This window comes from Felis catus, chromosome A1 (assembly GCF_018350175.1).
Source record: "Felis catus isolate Fca126 chromosome A1, F.catus_Fca126_mat1.0, whole genome shotgun sequence".
Lineage (NCBI taxonomy): Eukaryota > Metazoa > Chordata > Mammalia > Carnivora > Felidae > Felis > Felis catus.
In genome coordinates, this window is record NC_058368.1 from 77,241,956 (window position 1) to 77,266,338 (window position 24,383).

The 24,383-nt window shown below is 43.0% G+C and overlaps 1 long non-coding RNA gene across 1 annotated transcript in view; it reads left to right on the forward strand.

Moving 5' to 3' along the window:
* The first annotated feature begins 18,792 nt into the window (after positions 1 to 18,792).
* The window catches only part of LOC109492638, a 50,077-nt gene continuing 44,486 nt past the window's right edge, over positions 18,793 to 24,383 (forward strand). Inside the window, exon 1 of the long non-coding RNA XR_006596685.1 lies at positions 18,793 to 18,869. This is a non-coding gene — a long non-coding RNA (uncharacterized LOC109492638). The remainder of the gene's footprint in view (positions 18,870 to 24,383) is intronic.

Here is a 24,383-nt window from a genome sequence, read left to right on the forward strand (position 1 = left end):
TTAACCCCCTGAGCCACCCAGGCGCCCTGAAAGCAGAATTTTAGACCCTTTGATGGAACCGAAGCAAGACAAACACCACAGTGAATCCTAGAGACCCATGGCATCGTTGTTAAGAGAAAACATTTTGGAATCAGAGAGGTCCACGTTTGAGCCTTAATTTGGCTTTGATAAGGTGGGCTTCGATAACCTGCACTGTGTCTGGTGTGTGTAGGAAATTTAAAAATCGAGCTTATAACTAGGAGTTCCTGAATCTAAATGTTTACCTTCGAGAGGTTGAGGTAGTCAGCCCCTTGCACTGGCTTGCAATAACTCCTACTATAGTTATTTCATATAAGCCTGTCACCTTTGTAACAAGCTGATCCGACTCCGTCATTCCCATCCTAATATTCGGACACCATGGCCTTGTTTCCCTCTTCCCCAAATGTTAAGATCTCACATTCACTAGTCAGGGTTCGAAAGAGATATTATGAGCATGAGTGGTAACGCACAGCCAACCAGGTGAGCCTTTAGGGGAGTGTGTTAGGCACCCTCGGGATATTTGCAGCTTTAGGGGTGTTTTTCATCCTCGACTTTGTAAGGGGGCAAATAATTAGCACAGTGCCTCACACCAATATGTACAAATCCGCTCCCACCTGGGAACCCTTAGATGCTACAAGTAGAGCAAATTAAAACTTCAGGACATTAAAACTCTCCATAAATTTAACCCAAACTTGCAATGCTTCTAATCTGTTCCGTGTTAGGGGGTGACGGCAGAGTCATCTCGGGCTTTGCTGAGACCTCCTTGCAGGAGTGACGTGAACTTCTTCCAATGGGTTGCCAGGTTTCCCTTCAATTCTTCAGGATCAGGGTCCCCCTGTCGCTTTTCGGGCCAGGAGACGTGGCTAGCCTCTCCTGTGCTCACCAGGGCCAACTGTCACCTCCTGGCTAGACATCTCGTGGGGATCGGCCCCATACAGATTTCTAGACAGTATTCTGGCTGTGTCCAACTCTGGTCCCATGAAAATTGGGCGACCTTTTACATCGATCCTTTTACATCCTTACAAGCCTTCCTTGGTTATTATCGTTAGTGGTGCTATTGGTGAGCGTGACTGGTATTTCTACCATTATAGTTTATCTAAGGAATATGTTTTGAAAGAAGACAGGGGGCTCTAATGGGGAACCCAAATCCTGAGCCTACCAACCTAGTTGTTCTTGTGGTTAACGGGACCACCGTTCACACTGTTGCCATCAGCCCATTAGTACTGTTTCCTTACTCGGCTCTGGTATTTCTTCTCTCAAAAAGAATTCTTTTCAGTAGAAGTAGCAGGTAAAAACCTGGATTCTGTCACAAACGCTACACTGGCTTGGGAAATGCTTCGGCAGCGTGTGACTCTGGGGCCAGGTTCCACCTACGGGCTTAGGGGGAATAGTCACAGTGTCATTAAGTAGTTGCAGCATGAAAGCGAGGAGGTCGGCCTTCAGCATTGACTTCGTCATACACGGGATGCCCCACGTGGGCGTATCACCCGATCTGTGTGATCCCTGGAAACTCTACTGGAAGCAATATTCTTCATCTGTGTAGGTAACTGCAAAGAGAATAACACGTTTGATCCCCTTCCTCCCTTTCTCTGCCTTTCCCGTTACCAAATCCGGTTTGTCTCTGTTCCAGACTCTTCCTCCACTGTGTCTTCTGATTGTTGTACGTGACGGCAACAAGTTTCCTTCTTGAGACGCTATGTAAATCCATTCTTAGTCTCCAGTTACCATCAACTAGTTTCTTCATTCACAACGTGCATCTCATAAATTTCAATTAGAAATAGGCCTAGTCATAAATGTAACTGCTTCTTTATGACTGTTCACATACATGCAAATAAATGCAAATACATTTGCTTCTGTAAGTGTGCATTTTACCTAGTGGATTGCATTTCCGGGGAGAATGATGTCACCAAGGTGGCGACATGGGTGGTTCCTGACTTTGCCCTCCTTCACAAGAACAGCAAACATTTATCCAAGAAGAAGACACTGAAAGAATCCTAGAGCACAGGGGTTAGGCTGAAGCACCCTGCATCTCAGGGACCAAGACAGGTTGCCCTGGAAGAGTAAGAGAGGAGGCTGCTTGTGGACCACATCTCCCCTCCCCCAGGGCAGCCCCGTACCACGCGGAGACGTCACCGCTGACTCTCCGGTGTTTCCTCCAGTCGGAAAAGAGAACGGGAAGGTGGGCGAGGGGGAAGACGAGCAACTCCTCCCCAGCATTGGGGGTCCCTTCTTGGATGCCCGTACTCTGATCTTGCATCATGGAGATTACAGGAGGATCTCAGGGCCCAGCCACCGGGAATCTGATTGTGATGGGAAAGGGGGGAGGGGCTTGCAGCAATCTGCGCACGAATCTGGGGAGACTGAGTTCACAGCTGCAGGGCCCAAGCAGTCATCCCAACCAGCGATTTTGCTCATCTGCAGAACCACGTCAGGGACCTATTCAGACCAGAGAACGTGGCCGGGTGCAGATCTGCCTTATTTGGGTCACGAAACAAAGAATCTTGCCGCCCTCAGACCCTTGTTTGTCTACCTCCGCACAAGGTGCTGAGTCACAGCCCCACCTGCTATGGAGAGTGTCTTCCAACCTCATCTGACCAGAAAGGCCGGTGACAACTCCTGGGTGCTGTGTGGCCCAGAGGTGCTCAAGTTGAGAGGGGGGCAGGCAGAGCCAATGGTTTGCAGGACACGGCCAGTGGCCCTGTTTGGTCAGTAAGCTCGGGCTGCAGGTCAGCTTGAGTTAAGACCATAGACCAAGAGCCTTACCTTTCTTTTTTTTTTTTAATGTTTATTTATTTTTTAGACAGAGAGAGACAGAGCATGAACAAGGGAGGGGCAGAGAGAGAGAGGGAGACACAGAATCGGAAGCAGGCTCCAGGCTCTGAGCCATCAGCCCATAGCTCGATGCTGGGCTTGAACCCACAGACCTCGAGATCGTGACCTGAGCTGAAGTCGTACGCTTAACGGACTGAGCCACCCAGGTGCCCTGAGCCTTACCTGTTTTAAAGCTGTTTCTCCCTCGGCACCCAGGCAGGGAATCTAATACGCAGCCCCACTCATCTCTGAATACGGCCGGGGGAGCTCACCAGAGCCTGTAGGATGCTGCATGTCTCAATCAACAGTTCTCTGCACATGGCGTTTGAACAGAGAGCTTGTGGCTTCCCCTCTCTGCAGAGCAAAACCAGTACCCTCACCCATCCCGGGAATTCTGTACATACTCAGGCCTGATTCAGGTCCCCAGACCATGAGCTGTACAGGCCCCGAGTCCTGGCCTCCCTCCCTGTCTGGGCAGGGGAGCTAATTCAGAGGTCCACTTACTACTGAAGATAGTGCCCAGACCTGACCATCTTGAACGCTTGATCAGAGAATTCATACAACCATGGAGCCCATCCGACAGCCTCACTTGGGTAGAGAACCAAGGCAGTGGTCCTACCCAACTGCCCTTAGCAGTACACCCCTTATCCCCATCCTGAGAGTTCAAACAGTTGCCTTGGCTCAAATAGACCATAGGAGCAGGCCTGGCCTGCCCAAAGACATTACCAGCAGAAACACCCAGAAACCCAAAGTGAGCTGAATAGTGAAGAATTGCCTCTGTCAAAGCAAACCTTTAAAGTGTGAAAGAGGGGGGTCATTACTCAAGAGCACAGATACCAATGTAGGAATCAAGGATCACAAAAAAATCAGGTAAATATAACACTGGCAAAGGAAACCAATAGAGTTCTAATAACTTCCCCCCCCCCCCCAAAAATCTATGAACTTCCAGACAAAGAATTGAGAATAATCCTTTTAAGAAACTTAGTGGACTACAAGAAAACACAGGCAACTAAATGAAATAGGAAAACAGTACATGAACAAAACAAGAAGTTCGACAGGGAAATACCAGCCATTAAACACCACTGTCGTGAACAACCAAAAAGCAGGAAACACTCCAAAGCTAGTTTTACGAGGCCAGCACTAGCTTGATAGCAAAACCGGAAAAGGGCACTACTCCTACAGGCCAATATCCTTGATGAGTATAGATGAAAAAGTCCTCATTAAAATACTTGTATACCGGGGCGCCTGGGTGGCGCAGTCAGTTAAGCGTCCGACTTCAGCCAGGTCACGATCTCGCGGTCCGGGAGTTCGAGCCCCGCGTCGGGCTCTGGGCTGATGGCTCAGAGCCTGGAGCCTGTTTCCGTTTCTGTGTCTCCCTCTCTCTCTGCCCCTCGCCCGTTCATGCTCTGTCTCTCTCTGTCCCAAAAATAAATAAATGTTGAAAAAAAAATTAAAAAAAAAATACTTGTATACCAGGGGTGCCTGGGTGGCTCAGTTGGTTGAGCATCCGACTCTTGGTTTTGGTTCAGGTCATGGTCTCACGGTTCGTGAGATGAAGCCCCGTGTTGGGCTCTGTGCCGACAGCAGGGAGCCTGCTTGGGATCCTTTCTCTCCCTCTCGCTCTGCCCTTCTTCTGCTCTCTCTCTCAAAAGAAATAAACAGACTTAAAAAAAATAACATAAAATTCCAGCATACCAAATTTTCAGCACATTTAAAGAATCATTCACCATGATCAAGTGGGATTTATCCCTGGGGCAAAAGGATACTTCGACACAAATCAATCTGCATATCAATCGGTGTGATACATCCCATTAATAGAACGAAAGAAAAGAATCTTATCATCATCTCAATAGGTGCAGAAAAAACATTTCACAAAATTCATCAATGATTTATGATAAAAACTCTTAGCAATTTAGGCATAGAAGCAACATTTCTCAACATGATAAAGGCCATATAGGACAAGCTTATAGCTAACATCATACTCAATGGTGAAAGACTGAAAGCTTCTCCTCTAAGATCAGGACCAAAACAAGGGTGCCTGCACTCACCACAACCATTCAACGTAGAACAGGAAGTCCCAGCCAGAGCAATGAGGCAAGAAAAAGAAATAAAAGGAGTCAGAATTAGAAAGGATGAATTACAATTGTCTTTATTTGCAGATGACATGATTTCCATAGAGAAAATCCTAAAGACAATTAGACCAAGCCAAAAAAACTATTAGATCTAACCCATGAACTCTGTAAAGTTGCAAAACAAATAAACAAAAATTAGTCATGTTTCTATGTACTAGCAATAAAATTTCTGACAAAGAAATAAAAAAATTGATTCTTTTTACCGTAGCACCAAAAACAAAAAAACACTTAGAATTAAATTTAACTAAAGAGGTGAAAGATCTTTATGCTCAAAACCACAAGACACTGGTGAAAGAAATGGAAGAAGATACAAATAAATGGAAAGGCCTTCTGTGTTCATGGACTTGAAGAATTAATGTTGTTGAAATATCAATACTACCAAAGCCATCTATAGGTTCAATGCACTCCTTATCAACATTCTAATGACATATTTTACAAAAGTAGAAAAACACTCCTAAATTCTCCATGGAACCACAAACGGCCCCAAATATCCAAAGAAACTGTGAAAAAGAAGAATAATGCAGAAAGTAAAACTCTTCCTAATTTCAAGCTATACTATAAAGCTGTAGTTATCAAAACAGTGTGGGGCTGGCATGAAAACAGACCAACAGACCAGTGGAACAGAATCAAGAGCCCAGGAATGCACCCAAGCATACATGGTCTGCTGATATTTGACGAGGGAGCCGAAAATATTGAATGGAGAAAAGATAGTCTCTTCAATAAATGGTGCTGGGGTTTTTGGATGTTCGCATGTAAAAGAGTGAAACTGGCTCCATAATTAAAAGCAAAAATGAACTATTGGGACCTCATCAAGGTAAAAAGCTTCTGCACTGCAAAGGAAACAATCAATAAAACTAAAAAGCAACCGACGGAATGGGAGAAGATATTTGGAAATGACATATAGCATAAAGGGTTAGTATCCAAAATCTATGAAGAACTCACCAAACTCCACACTTGAAAAACAAATAATCCAGTGAAGAAATGGGCAGAAGACATGAATAGACACTTTCCCAAAGAAGACATCCAGATGGCCAATAGACACATGAAAAGATGCTCAATGTCACTCCTCATCAGGGAAATACAATTCAAAACCACACTGAGATACCACTTCACACCAGTCAGAGTGGCTAAAATGAACAACTCAGGGAACAATAGACGCTGGCAAGGATGTGGAGAAACGAGAATCCTCTTGCACTGATGGTGGGAATGCAAACTTGTGCAGCTGCTTTGGAAAACAGTGTGGAGGTTCCTCAAAAAATTAAAAATAAACTACTCTCTGACCCAGCAATAGCACTACTAGGGATTTATCCAAAGAATACAGGAGTGCTGATGCATAGGGGCACATGTACCCCAATGTTTATAGCAGTGCTTTCAACAATAGCCAAATTATGGAAAAAGGCTAAATGTCCATCAACTGATGAATGGATATAGAAGATGTGGTTTATATATACAATGGAATGCAACTTGGCAATGAGGAAGAATGAAATCCTGCCATTTGCAGCAACATGGATGGAACTGGAGGGTATTATGCTGAGTGAAATAAGTCAGTCAGAGAAGGACAGATATCATATGTTTTCACTCATATGTGGATCTTGAGAAACTTAACAGAAGACCATGGAGGAAAGGAAAGGGGAAAAAATAGTTACAAACAGAGAGGGAGGGAGGCAAACCACAAGAAACTCTTAAATACAGAGAACAAACTGAGGCTTAATGGCGTGGTGGGGGAGTGGGGTAAGTGGGTGATGGGCATTGAAGAGGGTACTTGTTGGGATGAGCACTGGGTGTTGTATATAAACAATGAACCACAGGAATCTAGCCCAAAAACCAAGAGCACACATTACACACTGTGGGTTAGCAATTTGACAATAAATTATATTAAAAATAAAAAATAATAATAATAAAAAATTTTTAATAAAAAAAATATTTAAATGTAAGATATGAGACCATGAAATTCCTAGAAGAAAACATAGGAACAGAGCTCCTTGTTAGGGGTCTTACTAATGAGTTTTTGGACATAATACTTAAAGCATAAGCAACAAAATGAAAAATAAACAAGTAGGACTAAATTAAACTAAAAAGCTACACAGAAAAAAAACCATCAACAAAGTGAAAAGACAAACTATGGAATGGAAAAAAATATTTTCAAACCATATATCTGATAAAGGGTTAACAATGAAAACATATAAAGAACTTATACAACTCAATAGCAATCACCATCATCATCTAATTAACAATGGGTGAAAGGCCTGAATAGGCATTTCTCCAAAGAAAATATATGACAGACCAACAGGTACCTCAAAAGATGCTCAACATCACTAGTAATTAGGGAAATTCAAATTAAAACTTTAATGAGATATCACCTCTTTCCTGTCAGGATGGCAATTATCAAAGAGACAAGAGAGAAATTTTGGCACAGGATATGGAAAAAAGAGAACCCTTGTGCCCTATTGGTGGGAATGTAAATTGGTGGAATGTAAATCGGTGGAAAACAGTATGGAGCTTCCTTAAAAAATTAAAAATAGAACTATTGTATGATCCAGTAATTCCATTTCTGCACATATATCCAAAGGAAAAGAGAACACCAATTCAAAAAGATACGTGGACCGCCATGTTTATAGCAGCATTATTTACAATAGCCAGGACATGGAAACAACCTAGGTGCCCAACAGTGGACGAGTGTGTAAGGAAGTCGTGGTATATATATAAGGGGATATTATTCACCCATGAAAAATGAGGCTATCCTACTATTTACAACAACATGGATGAACTTTGAAGGCATTATGCTAGGTGAAATAAATCAGACCGAGAAATACAAATACTGTATCATCTCACTTACATGTAGAACCTAAAAAAAAAAAGGGGGTCAGACATTTGGTTATCAGAAGGGGCAGGGAACGTGTATCCATGTGGGGAGAGGGAGACATTGGAGGAAGGTGGTCCAAAGGTACGAACTTCCAATTGTAAGGAACGTAACATACAGCATGACGACTATAGCTTACATGGTATCTGCTTTTCTACGGGAAGCCAAGTGGGTCAGCATGCAGATAGGTCTCTGGCACCTTTTTCATGGGAGATTCATACCAGGGGCCTTTGCACTCCAACCCCTTTGCCCACAAGTAACTGTATGTCTATATGTCATTGTAGGATATACTTATATAATTACCTCTTCCCAGATCCCGTTCAGGATTGTAGTTCTTTGAAATATAGATAGGATCAGTTTCTCCCTTTATAGTTACTTTGAAACTTTCTGGGTCATTTGAAAATCTGAGGCAACGTTTTTGTAGAAAGTATTCATGATTAGCAGATATTTTACCTTCCACTTCAGGGATTTCGGGGATCCTGAAGTCATCCGTGGGTCCAGGTATCTTCTGCTTTAGACGTGGTAGTCACGTAACACTTTGTCTCCCATTAATGGAAAATGGAAATTTTTTTCTTCTGTCCCCTAGATTCACTCAGAATTCTTCACAATGGACTTTATCTTTGTGTCCAAGGAAAATAGTTAAGTTCTTATAGTTAATTCCATCTGTGATAAGAAGTATGTTAACGTGTAATGAACAAATGGGGGTTTCTTTCTTTTCTGCCCTTTTTAGGAACGTTGGGACGATACAATAATGGAAATAAGTGACTGCATCCACACACACACACACACACACACACACACACACAAAACAGCACGGACAGGAAGCATTAGTAAGACAAAATTGTAATGAGGTAGAGAGTTCCAAATTACACACAATAGTTGGATGCTACATCATATGAAGGGATACGGTAATGGCATTATACAAAAGTGCGACTTCCTCTTTGAGGGGGGTGTCAAGTTTGAGAAAATGGAGAGTCTGGGGTCAAGTGTCTTTTGTCACAGCATTTCAGTGGTGGTGGCTTCTCCAGATGTCTCACGGATGTTCCAGTAGCTGTCTGTTCAAATTGGCCACTGTGTTGGGGAAGGAAGGGGGGAGGGACGTCATATTAGAACACTAAGAGGCATAAGCTGTGAGAAAGGCATGGTCTGTATGGCTACAACTATATTTACAACCACGAGAACATCCAGGGAAAAACATGGAATGAAAAAGACCGTGAACAGTAGCAGCCAGTTTCTAGCAAAATAAGTTTAGTCCATTTTGCTCTTAGGATGAGCCTAACTCGTCTCATAAGATCATACTTTGTTCAGCTTAAATTCAAAAGAACACTGCCTAGCTTCAGTCCAGAAGCTTCATTCCCCCCCCCCAAAAGATTGGGTTTCCCATTCGGAAAAATAAATTTCTTAGGCACAGTCTTTGAAAGCGTCCGACTGAAAAGCCTCCCCCATTTGCCGCGAGGCCACAGAGTCCTAGCGAGCACCCCAAGCTGACCCTGGTTCAGACCGCACGCTTGGGAAAGTTTCTTGGAAAGGGAGGTTCCATCAAGATGCTACATTTCGATCTCACCCCGAGATCGTTTATTTCCCCTCGCACACAGCGAGGCACAGCCCTGCGCTTAACTATTTAACCAGCCAAGCCTAAAGCAATTAGGCTCATCTTTTTCTGATGTCCTAGAAGAGATGTTGGATGGATCTCAGCTGCCCTGTGGTGAAGGAAATGTAGTTGCAGCTGAATACAGATGTTTTTACAGTTGTCCCTTCTGAGTGAAACTCTCCAAACAAACAAAGCTTGGCTTGGCAGCCTTTTTTTTTTTTTTTTTTCACGTTTATCCTCAGACTAGAAATCATGTCCGTTGATTCTGTTTAATGCACCCTACTGATGAACCCATTTCTTTTAGTCAACGGAGATGCTTTAAAATATTACGGATGCGATCCCTATTTCTAAAGATTTCTTCTTCTTTTTGTTGTTGTTATTACTTTCTAACTCTTCAGATTTGCTTTTAAATCTCTTCACTATCTAACTGATGACTTTCCTTAAAGAATAGTCTCCTTTTTACAATAATTTCCTTTTCCGTCTGGAAGTGACGGAGGGAGTGAAAAGTCCTTGAAATGAGGTTAGGATATGAGCTAAAAGTTTCATAAAATTAGAAAACAGGAGCTGAGCTATGCCTTTAGAAAAGAATTTGCAATATGAGGATTTATGTCAACAGGACACCATCACAGGAAGTCAGGTGACTGTAAGGACAGGTTACATTTCCGCCTTTGGTATTGGTTTGAGAGAACGTTCCCTCTCATGGAAGGACATTGCTCTCAATTGCTATTTATTAGCCGAGTAGTGATTTCTTTCTTGCGTAAGGTCGAAGGCTAAGCCCAGTGCTCACTCAGAAACATGAGTGAGGTGGGGGTCAGAAAGATAGAAAGATAGAGATACAGACGTGGGTTGGGGGGAGGAGAATAGATTGCTTTGATCTGATCATTAGCAGGGAAGGAAGAAAAAAATGATGTCTTCGTCACTTTACGTCACTTTTTGCCTGTGGGACTGGGTGCTACTTCTGATGCGGTGGAGAGGAGCTGTTTTTTCCTTCAGTGAAACGGTTCAGAAATGAGGGAAGATACAGATGATATAGCTTTTAATCCCAGTCTCTCCATGAAGAAGACTACAGAATGAACGTACAGGGAGCCATGATTCATCTTGGCTGGACAAAAAGGTGATGGAGGAACACCCCTGGCCTCTTCCAGACGTGGCCCTGTGTCTACACTGCTCGACTTTGCAGCACTGGGACCAAATGTAGCAGAAGGCACGTTATCATTCATTTTTAAATGTTTATTTTTTGAGAGAGAGAGAAAGAGTAGGGGTGGGGCAGAGAGAGAGAGAGGGAGACAGAGGATCCCAAGCAGGCTCTGTGCTAACAGCAGAGAGCCCCATGCGGGGCTCGAACCCACAAACTGTGGGATCGTGACCTGAGCTGAAGTTGGATGTTTAACCGGCTGAGCCACCCAGGCGCCCCTCATTTTTATTTTTTTCAAAAAAATTTTTAATGTTTTTTTTATTTTTGAGAGAGAGACAGAGAGACAGGGCACGAGCTGGGGAGGGGCAGAGAGAGAGAGGGAGACATGGAATCCGAAGCGGGCTCCAGGCTCCGAGCCATCAGCACAGAGCCCGACGCGGGGCTCGAACTCACGAACCGTGAGACTGTGACCTGAGCTGAAATTGGATGCTTAACTGACTGAGCCACCCAGGCGCCCCAGTTTTAGCTGATTTTTAAATTAATCACATAGAGACATTTAAAATGTCTGTTTCTTTTTTTTTTTTTTTAATTTTTAAATGTTTTATTTATTTTTGATGGAGAGAGAGAGAGATAGAGCTTGAGCGGGGAGGGGCAGAGAGAGAGGGAGACACAGAATCTGAGGCGGGGTCCAGGCTCCGAGCTGTCAGCACAGAGCCCGACATGGGGCCGGAACCCACGAACTGTGAGATCATGACCTGAGCAGAAGTCGGAGGCTTAACTGACTGAACCACCCAGACACCCCTCATTTTTAAAATGTCCTTACCTGAGGACCATTTGATACTGGTTCCACAATTATCATGGGGTCAGATGTCATGAGTTTTGATGATTTTTGTTTGATTTTTGTGAATTTAGCAAAAAGGTTCTGGGTCTCAGTAGTTTTTATATAATTCCATTTAAAGGGGCCAAGCGAAAATACGAGAAGATATCAAAGGTAGAAACACCAGACAAGTTATAGTTCCTTAATTCTTTTTAAAATTAAAACTCCAGGAATTTGATGGCAATTTCTTGGCACTTTTTCCCGGCAGATAGATACATTTAGTCACATTCTGTGTTGGCACTGCTTTCCAGAAAAATGAAGGAGGAGGGGCGAAGAACAATTCAGCCATCAATTCCCCTTTTATATATTTTTTAAAGGTCTCTATTTTTAAAAATCTTTTAGAAACATTTCCTCACAGTCAAGGAATCTCGAAAATGGTTATATTGAATAAGAAAAATCATTTTTCCCTAAAGCCTCGAGTAGAAGCTGGCAGAATGCCTTTTCTCATCAGTCAGGAAAGATGTTACTTCAGTAACGGGATTCGTCTTATCCTCCGCCGTGTGAGGGTCATCTATATCCTCACAGGTCTTTTTTTCTCAGGCCATTGTGCAAAGTCCCTTTATACCGCTATAATTTTACTTTCCATCTTTCCTGCTAATTGACTATCACATAGTCTCGAGTCTAGAAAAGATGACATCTGCCCCCTGAGTTTAAAAACGTAAAGCAAGGTGAGAACTCTGTACCGTTGACCCTTTTGAAGGTTGGATATATGTTGTCTTCATCAAGATGATACGCGCGTCACTTCACATCTTATCTTAAATAACTTCCTATTTCCAGAACACTCTTCTACCACCCGTGCCGCTCTGAGACATCCCCTCCTCCGAAGTGTCCGTCTGGGTGGAGGAAACTTTCTCCCAGGTTCCTCTTGACAACCGTCCAAATGGCTTCGTTGGCTCTGTGACGAGGTGGGCATTCGGTGCTCTTGGTCATGTCCTTGCTTCCAGGGAGTCCCCAGAGTGTGGAAACCATGGCACCAAGGTCTGAACTTCTCTCCTCCTTGTGAGAGCTTGAGTTCGGACGGGTCGGACAGCCTGATGTGAAGGAAGGAGGGTGGTCTTCGATGGGAGAAAGTTCCCCGCCCCAGAGAGCCAGGGAGGAGAGCTTCAGACACAACATACTCTGACAGGAGGTATTACTTGAAGTGGAAAGTAAGTGACACGGGAAGAAGTGGGAAATTGAGCATAAAAATAAAGGAACGTATGATCAGATTTTTATATCCTGAGACGCCCTAAATATAGCTTGAAAAGCATTTCAAAGGCACATGGGCCACGCCAGTCCATGACAGGGTCCCGGAGTGGGGCCTGGTGGGATGTCATCGCTGAATCCTTTCCCTGGCAATTTTTGGGATCCGTGTAGGTAGCAAAAATAGTTTGCTTCGCGTGGACATAAGGCACAGAGCATCGGTCTTCTGAACCGCTACCCCGAAAGTATTTCTCTAGGTGGTGAGGCACGTTAGTGCAGCAAGCGTACATTTCTACAGAACCTACAGAGAATCAGGTGGACACAGTTTGCTTGTATCTCAGTCTTGAACTTAAAACCTAAAACAATATTGCGTTTTTTGATGCGTTTGCTTATTTTAGGGGATCGGTCATGCTTCGTGTATGTCCCCAGCACGCCAGGCCCGGCCCACACTCGGCAACGGGACGCGGTTTCTACTGCACAGAGATGCATTCCGAATTCCGTCTGTCCTTCATTTTACCGTCCCTTCTTGGGATGGCTGATTCCATGTGTCATCTGGGCTGGCCACAGTGCCCAGCTATTTGGCCAAGCGTTCTTTTGGACGTTTCTGTGAGGGTGTTTTGGGGGTAAGATTATCATTCAAACCAATGAACTTTGAGTAAAACAGATTGCCCTTCTTAATGGGGATGGGACTTTATAATGTTGGTGGGCCTCGTCCAATCAGTTGAAGGCCCGAATAGAGCAAAAGAATGACCTCCCTCCAGCAAGAGGAAATTCTCCATTCTGATGGCCTTTGGATTTGAACTCAACAGCAGCTCTTCCTTAGGGCTCCAGCTTGTTGCAGGCTTTGGACATGCCAGGCTCCATAATTGTGGGAGCTACATCCTTAAAATGAATCTCTCTCCACCTCCCATTAGTTCTATTTCTCTGAAGAAACCTGACTCATAGACTTCTCTTTCTCCTTCCCTCTTTTCCCCGAGTCTTGTACCCGTAAACTGCTTTCCATTGACCACACGTTACAGTGAAATGAGATTCTGTCAGACCAACACCGTCTAACCCTACAAGAAAGAATAAAAACCTACACCAAACACAAAACACAAACACAAAAAATCAGTTAAATCTCGTCAAGACATGTATATGACACTTACGTGTCAATTATTGTCAATTAATTTCCAAAGGATATTTAAATAGAATAGAAGGTGTGCTCCATTTTATTTTGTCTGGTTTTAATAAAAAGAAGGTCTCTGAAAAGTATATCACTGAAAGGGCAATCGAATAAAAAAAAAGAACCAAGGTCAACCTTGAGAATTATACGGCCTGGGAAAAGGGTGGCAAAGCCTTGTGGACCTGTGGTATGTTAGACACAGCGTCGCCCCGTGCTGACGTCAGCCCATCCAGAGTGTCCCTCATCACACTTCCTGATTTAAATATTCTTGGGGCGCCTGGGTGGCTCAGTCAGTTGAGCATCCGACTTCAGCTCAGGTCATGATCTCTCAGTTTGTGAGTTCGAGCCCTGCATTGGGCTCTGTGCTAACAAACAGCTCAAAGCCTGGAGACTACTTCGGATTCTGTGTCTCCCTCTCTCTCTCTCCCCCTCCCCTGCTCATGCTCTGTCTCTCAAAAATAAATAAATGTTAAAAATTTTTTTAAATATTATTAAGCTTCCTTTGACAGGTAGATAAACTCTGGGGTGCTTGGCTGAGCCCACACATCTTTTCACCCTCCAAATGCAAGGCTGGTTTCTGTCTGTCACTTCCTTCCCGACCTCACCCTATTCTAGTTACCTCCAGGTCACTGAACTTGGCCGAAGGGACATGAGAGAAACCCCTCTGCCTTTGCATCTTGCTCTCCCATCTGCCTGATTGCCTATCTTCCCCCCTCCCCCCGGGGACTCTTACCTACCCGAGCAATCTTGGCACAGACATTTCATCTGACTGTCGACTTTCCCTGAAAGCTGTTTTGACATTTCTCTAATCCATATTACATATTTTATACAAGTATTGTTCACAAGGATGCATTTATTTACATACATGTGTATCTCCCCTCAAGAACCCCCTCAAGAAAGTGACCATTCCTTATAAATCCTTGCACACAACAATACCTGAGAATTAGTAAGTGCTCTCTTAAATGGTGAACAAAGAACACGTTGTACGTGACAGTGTTAGCTTCATGACGGTATTAAGAAGGAGTCCCTTTAGTCCCTTTGAATATCTCCCACTCACATGAAGATAATGGAAATTCTTTCGGCAGGAAAAAAAAAAGTTATACACAAATAACAGAGTTCTTTATTGTGTAGAAAACTTGAAAGCCTTTTTTTCCCCTCATTATCTTTTTAGAAGGAATTAGAAGTAGCATTAGAAGAGAGATTTACAGGGGCGCCTGGGTGGCTCAGTCGGTTAAGCAGCCGACTTCGGCTCAGGTCATGATCTCGCAGTCCATGAGTTCGAGCCCCGCGTCAGGCTCTGTGCTGACAGCTCAGAGCCTGGAGCCTGTTTCTGATTCTGTGTCTCCCTCTCTCTCTGTCCCTCCCCCGTTCATGCTCTGTCTCTCCCTGTCTCAAAAATAAATAAACATTAAGAAAAAAAAATTTAAAAAAAAAAAGAAGAGAGATTTATGAAAACCAAACTGAAAATATCACTACGAAAGGAAAAACATGGAGACCTGATCGTAAATCTTATCTTAAGAAGGAAAGAAGGCCCCAGAGCAGGAAGGACCCACCTTGTCATGACCAACAGCAAGAAGAGAATTTCAGGGAGGCAGGAAGTCTGAAGTCCGAAGCTCTTGTGAAATCTCTTATAGACAAGGTTCAGAATAATAAGCGTCAAGGCCATTTCACTGCCGGACTTCCAGGGTAGTTCTCTTGTATCCAAAAATGCTTGTTCTCAATTACTATTAATTTTAAGGGACTTTAGGTTGTGTTTTGAAAAATGTTTTGTGGTTCATATAAAGGGTCCTTGATGTAGCCTAAGACTTAAATTTGGTTCAGGTAGAAAATTCTTAAGGTAGCGTAACAGTAAACACTTTCTCTATTCTGAGGTGTGAGCTACGGTTTGTTTTGGGGTGCTCGTCATTGTTGTAGGCGGAGGCACCTTTGAGTTTCAGAATCCCACAGATGTGAAACGTGGACCTACCCAGACTCGCTGGGGAAGCTTGCTCTAGACCGATACTCTCGGGGTGGACGGGGGGGGGGGCTCTTTGGAAAAATATAAGCTGACGGGTAGAGCAGTTGTCATTTGCTTTAGTTAGGCAATGTGATTTTTCTTACAAACGGAGCTGGACTCTGCTGTCTCTCAAAAATTATTCTTAGTCCGAGGGAAGGGTGTGTGCGTGTGTGTGCGCATGCAAAAACTTAAATTTTTCTCTTTCACTCACAGTCTGCCTTCATTTGATTTATCCTCAAAATACTGCTGGTCTATGGCTAGTATCAAAGTCTAATTTACCATCATCTTTTCCATGCACTGTTTCAATACCTCCCCCTGCTTCTGTGCTTGACCCCACAGTATGTTCATAACACAGCGGCCCAAGCATATCATTCTGGTCAAATCCTCCAATGTCCTCATGTTTCACTCTGAATAAAAGGCAAAGTCTTTACTGTGGTCTTAATGACTCTGTAGGTCTACACCCACCCACTAACAGCGTCTTGATCAAGATTCTCCCTCTAGTTCACTCTATTTCCAGTTATTTCTTTTTTTCTTTCTTTTTTTTTTTTTTAATTTTTTTTTTCAACGTTTTTTTAATTTTATTTTTGGGACAGAGAGAGACAGAGCATGAACGGGGGAGGGGCAGAGAGAGAGGGAGACACAGAATCGGAAACAGGCTCCAGGCTCTGAGCCGTCAGCCCAGAGCCTGACGCGGGGCTCGAACTCACGGACCGCGAGATCGTGACCTGGCTGAAGTCGGACGCTTAACCGACTGCGCCACCCAGGCGCCCCTATTTCCAGTTATTTCAGTTTCATTGTCTGACACGGCAAGAAGTCCTACCTCAGGGCTTTTGCATGTGCTGTGTTTTTTGGCTTAGACACTCATCTCCTAATTAGCTGCACGTAAAATCCCTTCTTAGACATCTTTGCTCAATTCTATGTTCTAATTACATGTTATATGAGTCCTTCCCTGGCAAATTCCATTTAAAACTATAAATCTTCCTGGGGTGCCTGGGTGGGTCAGCCAGTTAAGTGTCTGACACGGACTCACAGTCCATGAGTTCGAGCCCCTCATCGGGCTCTGTTCTGATAGCTCAAAGCCTGGAGCCTGCTTCAGATTCTGTGTCTCCCTCTCTCTTTGCCCCTCCCCTGCTCATATCTGTCTCTTTCTGTCTCAAAAACAAATACACATTAAAAATTTTTAAAAATAAATAAAACTATAAACCCTTCTGAATACCTATTCTCTTTTTTTTTGCTTTAGTTTACTGATTTACTTGAAATTTTCCTTACATATTTTTAATGCACTATACTCCAAAAAAATATAAACTCTATAAGGACACAAATTTTTATCTTTTTAAAATGTATTACTATATGTTAGTGTCCAGATTTTTGCCTGGAACTTATTGAGTAAATAATTTGGGGCCAAACTAATGTTTCCATATTTTTTTCTTTATGAGTCATACATTAAGGTAGGGGGGAATTTAAGCTACAATGATAGGAGAAATGATAAATATCTTAGTGTGCGTGACATGAAAGCAATTGACATTCTGGACATTTCTGGCAAAGAACAAGCATGTCACGAGACAATTGAAATTCTTCAGATTGGAATGCTCTATCCTAGACTCATTCCAGAAAATTGGTGAATGTGGGTGTTTGGGGAGGCCAAAGCAGGTTGGGCTGTGTGGACCGGTGGTTCGACACTTGGCATCCTTAGACTCGGGGGAGGCATACCTTGTTGGTAGTGATGATCTGGAAACATTTCGGGAAGTTTCTGTTCACTTTCTTTTTTTTAAATGGTTATTTATTTTTGAGAGCGTGCAAGCAAGGAAAGGGCAGAGAGAGAGAGGGACGGAGGATCCAAAGCGGGCTCTGCGCTGACAACAATGAGCCCGAGGCAGGGCTTGGACTCACGAACTGTGAGATCATGACCTGAGCTGAAGCTGGGCGCTCAACTGACTGATCCGCCTAGGCACCCCTCTGTTCATTCTTATAGGGCAATAACCCACAGAGAAAAGGTCTCTCTCTATAAAAATATGTATGGTATATTTTGTAATACAGGAGAGAAAGGGACCTGGAGAAAGAGGAAAGCAAATGTATGGAAAGGGGTGGAGACCAAGTGAAAGAGCTTTGAGGGGAACCTCCCACCTTTAACTGTGGACCTCCCCTGTGTTTGTGAACTGGCATCTTCCGGCTTCCTATGGGAGATCGCATATTCACGACCCTAAGTTCCAGGTCATTCTGGTGACGTGTGGTCGTATTAGAAAACCATCTTGTGCTTTCAAGTAGGTCTCAAGAAATCCAGCATGTCCAAAACAGGACCCCCTGTCTTCTCCATTTCCCGACCTTAATGTATCAGCCTCCTCTGAGACATAAAATCTCAGGGTGCTATCTTACACTTCACTTTACATTGATTTCATTGTCGGCTCTTGTTGAATTTGCCGGGAAAATAGATTTTTAAAAATTTCTAACTTTACTTTCCCCCTGCTAGAACTTCATGACTTTGCTGGATCTATGGTAGCTGACCTCTGCTTCTGGCCTCTTTCTTTCCGTCCAGGATCCCTCTATCCGCTTACCTTCCTATGCCAAAAAGCTCTCAATCTTCTAGAAGCTCTGACTGTCGCATAAGCAGCACACTCATATGGATACAGATGGCTCTTCCTTCTCCCTCCCCACACACTGTATGCAAAAATAAAGCGAATACGGCCATGTTTTTTTTTTTTTTTGGTGTGACCATCATTAAAATATTTTAAAAGCATGCAAGTAACGAAGTCAGCCATGTGAAGATATAAAAAAAATGTCATTTCACTGGAAAAATAAATAAATTGACAATTTTGATTTCAAGCATTTTTGTTTTTGTATGGAATAATTCAAACATGCCAAAAAGCCATGAAAATAATAGAACAGTTAACCACGTGTCGACCACCCAGAGTTAACAGATGTTAACATTTTGCTCCATTGGCTTCAGAGTTTTCTTCTTTGTTTTGAAGCAAAAAAAAAAAAAAAAAAAAAGTTAGAGATATAGTTAAACTGGCCTCCTGTCCATTTTCCTTCTCTTCCTCCCTAGAGGCTGAGGTTTTGTATATCATTGCTGCGCAGATGTTTGTTTTACTGGGCGTGTTTATACTGGTAAGCAACTTATATTGTTGTTCTGCTTATATTTTTACTTAAATCGTATCACACTATATTTGCCCTTTCGAACCCTACTTTTTGTCATCAACATATGGGGATATGTGTTGATATAGTTTATTCAATCAATTGTCTGAATCAACTCGTTTGTTTATAAATTCCCTTACTGAGGGACGGCAATTTTGCTCTCGCTCTCTCTTCTTCTTTCACGGTTAGAAATACTGTTGCAAAAATCCTCCTGACTATCCTTGAGCACATATGGCAGATATTCTAGTCCTAGAGTAGAAAGTTTGCTCTCTAGAAGCAGATCCCCCAGATTTGAAGAGTGCCCATCTTCAGCGTTACTAAGTATTATTGGCTTGCTCACCCAGGAGTCTCGTCTGAAGGTTCTGTCCTTCCTCATTGTCACCCACAGAGCCATTAATGGTTTTTCCAGTCTGATGAATTCAAATGGATTTTCATCATGGGTTTAATTTGCACTTCCCAGATTCCTCTTTTTTATGTTTACTTATTTATTTTGAGAAAGTGAGAGAGTAAGGGAGGGGCAGAGAGAGAGAGAGAAGGAGAGAGAGAATCTCAGGTAGGCTCCGTGTTGTCCGTGCAGAGCCTGATGGGGACTCAATCCCATGAACTGTGACATCATGACCTGAGCCGAGATCAAGAGTCAAATGCTCAAGTGACTGAGCCACCCAGAAGCCCCTGCATTTCCCTGATTCTTAATGATGTTGCAGGAATATGTTCATATGTTTATTGGCTAATCTCATTTTCTTTTCTGTGAATGCCAGAATATTCACAATATTTGCCCACTCTCTTATTAGGTCGTTTGTCTTTTTTTTTTTTTTAATTAACTTGTAACCTATTCTATAATCTAATTTAATTAAGCCAACTTTAACCATCTTTAGTATTTCATTTTTTTAGTGTTGTGAACTTAACGTAAGAAAAACTGCTTGACAACAACATAATCTTATATTTTCTTCTAAATTTTTTTACTTTATTTTATCTAAAAAATGTTAATCCAAATGTGTGTGTATGCATGGTTAAGTATCTAATTTCATTAGTCCATATATGGTCTATGATCTTAGTATCTCTTTATGAGTAGCCCATCATATTTCCACTGATCTGTAATGTGCTGACAGCACAGAGCCTGCTTGGGATTCTGTGTCTCCCTCTCTCTGCCCCTCCTCTGCTTCTCTCAAAAAAAAAAAAATAATAATAAACTTCAGTAAAAAAACAAACAAAAATATAATTTTGAGCTCTTTCCAGATCTCAATCATAGGCGTTATATACAAATTTTTTAAAAATAAGCAAATACCAGGGCACCTGCGTGGCTCAGTTGGTTAAGCGTCTGACTCTTGGTTTTGGCTCAGATCATGATTTCACGGTTCGTGGGTTCGAGCTCGGCATTAGGCTCTGTGCTGACAGCTCAGAGCCTGGAGCCTGCTTCGGATTCTGTGTCTCCCTTTCTTTCTGCCTTTCCCCTGCTCATGCTCTGTCCTTGTCTCTCAAAAATAAATAAACATTAAAAAGAAAGTTTTTAAAGTAAGCATATACTATTAAACAGTAAATTCTCATTTTATTTAAAAACATAAGTAATAAAATTTACATAATTTTAACATGGTATTAGTAATATAAATATAATATTGCCAATGTCACACAGATAGTGACTTTGTCTATCTCTGATTCTGTTAGAGTAAATGATATATTTGTAGAGTTAATCTAACCCAGGTACAATGCAGAAGTGAACGTCCTTTGAATGGACATTTAAAACCCCTTTTTGTCTTCCTAAAGTATCTATAGTTTAAAACTGGGCGATAACCTAACTACGGTGAGTTTTTATCAGTGTTACGGCTCAGAGCACAATAGAGCACGTGTTTTACTACAGGCCGAGTGGTACACGAGCTGACTGAGCAGGACCAGTTCTGTGCGGTCTCTGTACTTTCTACTCCTCCTTTACATCAAATACTTTGGAGGAAGTGACCGAGAGAGACATTATTATAGGTGAGTGCTTTGCCAGAAATACTGACTGCTCCCCAAATATCCACGAGCTCTCCCAAATTTCCCGCCCTCTTATAGTGATGCGGGCAGGTGACCAGTTCTAGGAGCTCAGTGACCAGCAGAAGTGCAATGTATTCACTTTTTTTTTAATGCTTTATTTATTGTAGAGAGAGAGAGAGTGGGGAGGAGCAGAGAGAGAGGGAGACAGAGAATCCCAAGCAGGTTCCGCGCTGTCAGGGCAGAGTCCGATGTGGGGCTTGAACTCACAAACCATGAGACCATGACCTGAGCTGAAATCAAGAGCTGGATGCTCAACTGACTGAGCCCTCCGGGTGCTCTGCAATGTGTTGTTCACTTCCGAGCCAGCGCTGGTGGCCGGTTCTCTGTGGCCCTCTCTGTGGCCGCACAAGTCAGGCTACACGTGGCAGGTGAGATTTTACACATGTGGATCCCTGAGCTTGGGGAACACTGGGCCAGTATTAAGGTATGAGCAACACCACCCTCTTTCCAGAAACTCCAGGAGAGAATCTGTTCCCTGTCTCTTCCAGCTTTTGACGGTGACCGGTGTTCCTCAGCTTGTGGTTGTGTCTTCAAACCTTCCTGTGTTCTGCCTTCACGTCACCTTCTCTTCTGTGTGGGTGAAATCACCCCGTGCCTCCTTCCTAATGGGGATACTCATGATTGCATTTAGGGCCCACCAGGATAACCCAGGAGAACATCCCTATTTCCAATTCTCAATTTAATCACATCTCCAAGCTACCTTCCCCTTTTCTTTGTTATAGAAGGTAGTATTTCCAGAAACTAGGACTGGATTATTGACAGAGGGGGTGTATCTTCAGCCTGCCATAATAAGTGTAATGGGAATGATTGGTCACCATTAAAAGTTTGTTTGCTCTTTGTGTGTGTGTGTGTGTGTGTGTGTGTGTGTGTGTGCGTATATATGACTCAAATTTGAGAAACTCTATTATTATGGAAATAATATTGATTGCATTTTAATCTATATAGCAAATAAGTCATCTACAAAGTTTGGCACTTGTGGCTCTTTGACGTAAACACAGCGGCTCACAACGTATCCCAGATTAAAACAATTACAAAAAGAAAAGAAAATGGTAGCCTACCTATCAGCAGAATCCAGGATGTGAGCAATTGTTCTAGAAGAAAGATCTGACCTTATGGTTCCTTCGCCAGCATCCAATGCCTTTCCTGACTTGTCTCTCAACTACTTTTTCTACTTTCACTTTCTCATTGCACTTCTCGGTTTTCTTCTCCTTCCCCCTCACCTCCCCACCATGTGCAGAGAGCAGGGGGCACCTTGCAGGTGAAAATAGCAGTGTAATTGTCTGAGCCCTAGATTAAACCAAGGCTCACCACATGCATGCACAGAGGCCCCAGAGGAGGGCTGGGGCAGAGGAGGTGACCACACCTGGGGTGGTCTGGGACAAGGGCATGCTGTTCATCCACACAGGCGTGCCTGGAGTGCTCATCCACCCCAGGCAGAGTTGAAAGTCCAGCAGTTATTAAGAGGGACTGATGTTCAACTGATACCTCACCCCTTAATGGTTCCAGAGGAAGAGTACGCTTCTGGTGCAAACACCCAAAGAGAGCTCAGGGATGAATCCACGGCTGGGGCAGGACCCAACTTTTATTTATCTCTGGATTTACTGATATGTTTATCTCTTCCATTTGTGTAATTGATGAATTATTAATGGGTAAACTTTAATCAAAGAAGGCATCATATTCATTTTTTGCTTTTGTATCTTGAACCACGAAGACTAAACTATTTGGTGTACAGAAGGAGCACGTTAAATACGTCGTGAATACCTTTTTTTTGGGTCAAAGGCCATTTCATATCAAATACTTTTCATCAGGAGGTTGTGAGTTTTCTAGAAAGAGAAGCTTCAAAGAAAATAGAAAAAAATTAAATCTGAAAACTGGCTAATTATAGGTTCCAGAGGCCAAGCTGAGATTTTTTTTTTTTTGGACAGGAAATTATGAGGATTTTTTTGGCTAAGTTCAAAGACAGCTATTGTAACAATTATAGGATGTTTCTAGGTCAGCCGTGTGGGTGTCTCTGTTGCACGTGAGGTTCTCCTCGCCATCTCCTCTCCCACCTGAAGTGTGTGATTTTATTCTCAGTGACAAATTGGAATAGAATATAGCCCAATCCTAGAAATTTATGCTAGAAAATAATGCTGCCCAAGAATTATGTGGGCAACATTTTCAAATTAAAATTAACCTAGCGCACTTTGTCCGTGAGGATTAACCTCAGATCCCTGTTATGTGTGTAATTTTGAAGGCTCTTTCCAGATTGATGGTTTCTTGATGTGAAATATTCATGGTTCAATTCCATGTCTTTACTGACAGTTGAGGGAAATATAATCAATAGTGTAGTATGGATTCAGTTGGATCTCAAATAAAGCAATGTGATGACTCTAATTCCATTTGCAGGAGTATTATTATATTCCAGTTGTTACATTATCACACATCGCATGGTTCCAAGCCAGACACACAATGATTAGATCCTTGAGTTGAACTCTTCCTGCATTTGGATCTGGGGGCCCCTGAGTACAAAATATCACCCACTGCATCTTCTTCATAGGGTCTGACAACTGTTCAACATATGGGCAGGGCGGGCGGCCACGTGGGAAACAGTAAAGATGGGAAGATCTGCCTTACTGAGAGGGTAGGCTTGTGTATTCTCTCTCTAGGGTTGTGGTGACAGGGTAGCACAGGCTGGTGGGTTAAAACAACAGGGATTGGTTTTCTTACAGTTCTGGAGGCTGGAGGTCTGAATCGGGTGTTGGTGGAGTGGGTTCCTTCTTCTTTTTTTTAAAAAAAATTCTTTTTAATGTTTATTTATTTTTGAGAGAGAGAGAGGGCAGGCGAGGGGCAGAGAGAGGGAGACAGAGAATCCCAAGCAGGCTCTGCAATGGCAGCACGGAGCCCGATGTGGGGCTCGAACCCACAAACTGTGAGATCATGACCTGAGCTGAAATCAAGAGTCAGAAGCTTAACCTACTGAACCACCCAGGTGCCCCTTTGTTGAGGATTCCTTAATAAGATTTCATTTAAAAATAAGTTTTATTGCGAAAAGAAGCGGGAGAGAAAGCTAGAAAGAATCAGTTAAGCAGGATTAATCCATTTTCAACCCTTGTTTTACTGCTGAGACACTAGGCGCCCAGCAAAGGCACTGGTGGGCTAATGGGAAGCTGTCACGTGCTCTGCTGTGTCCACATTCTGTCCAGCAGGCAGCTCGCACACCTTGGTGGACATCAGGTCCCATTCCTGGGACCCTGTTACCTCTCCCTTTTGTTTCTCAAAACATGGGTCCCTTGGCTGTAGGTTCTTTGCTTCGAGATTCCAGAGATGAGCGAGGGCCGGGATTTTGTTGGAGTTGTGCGTGGACAGACGTGAGCGTGAAAGAATTAAGGGTTCTGGTGAGAACATAGTTCAGAGGGTCACACAGACAGACCCAAACCGTGAGGAGAAAATGGAGGAATGAGGAGACCGAGTGGGCAC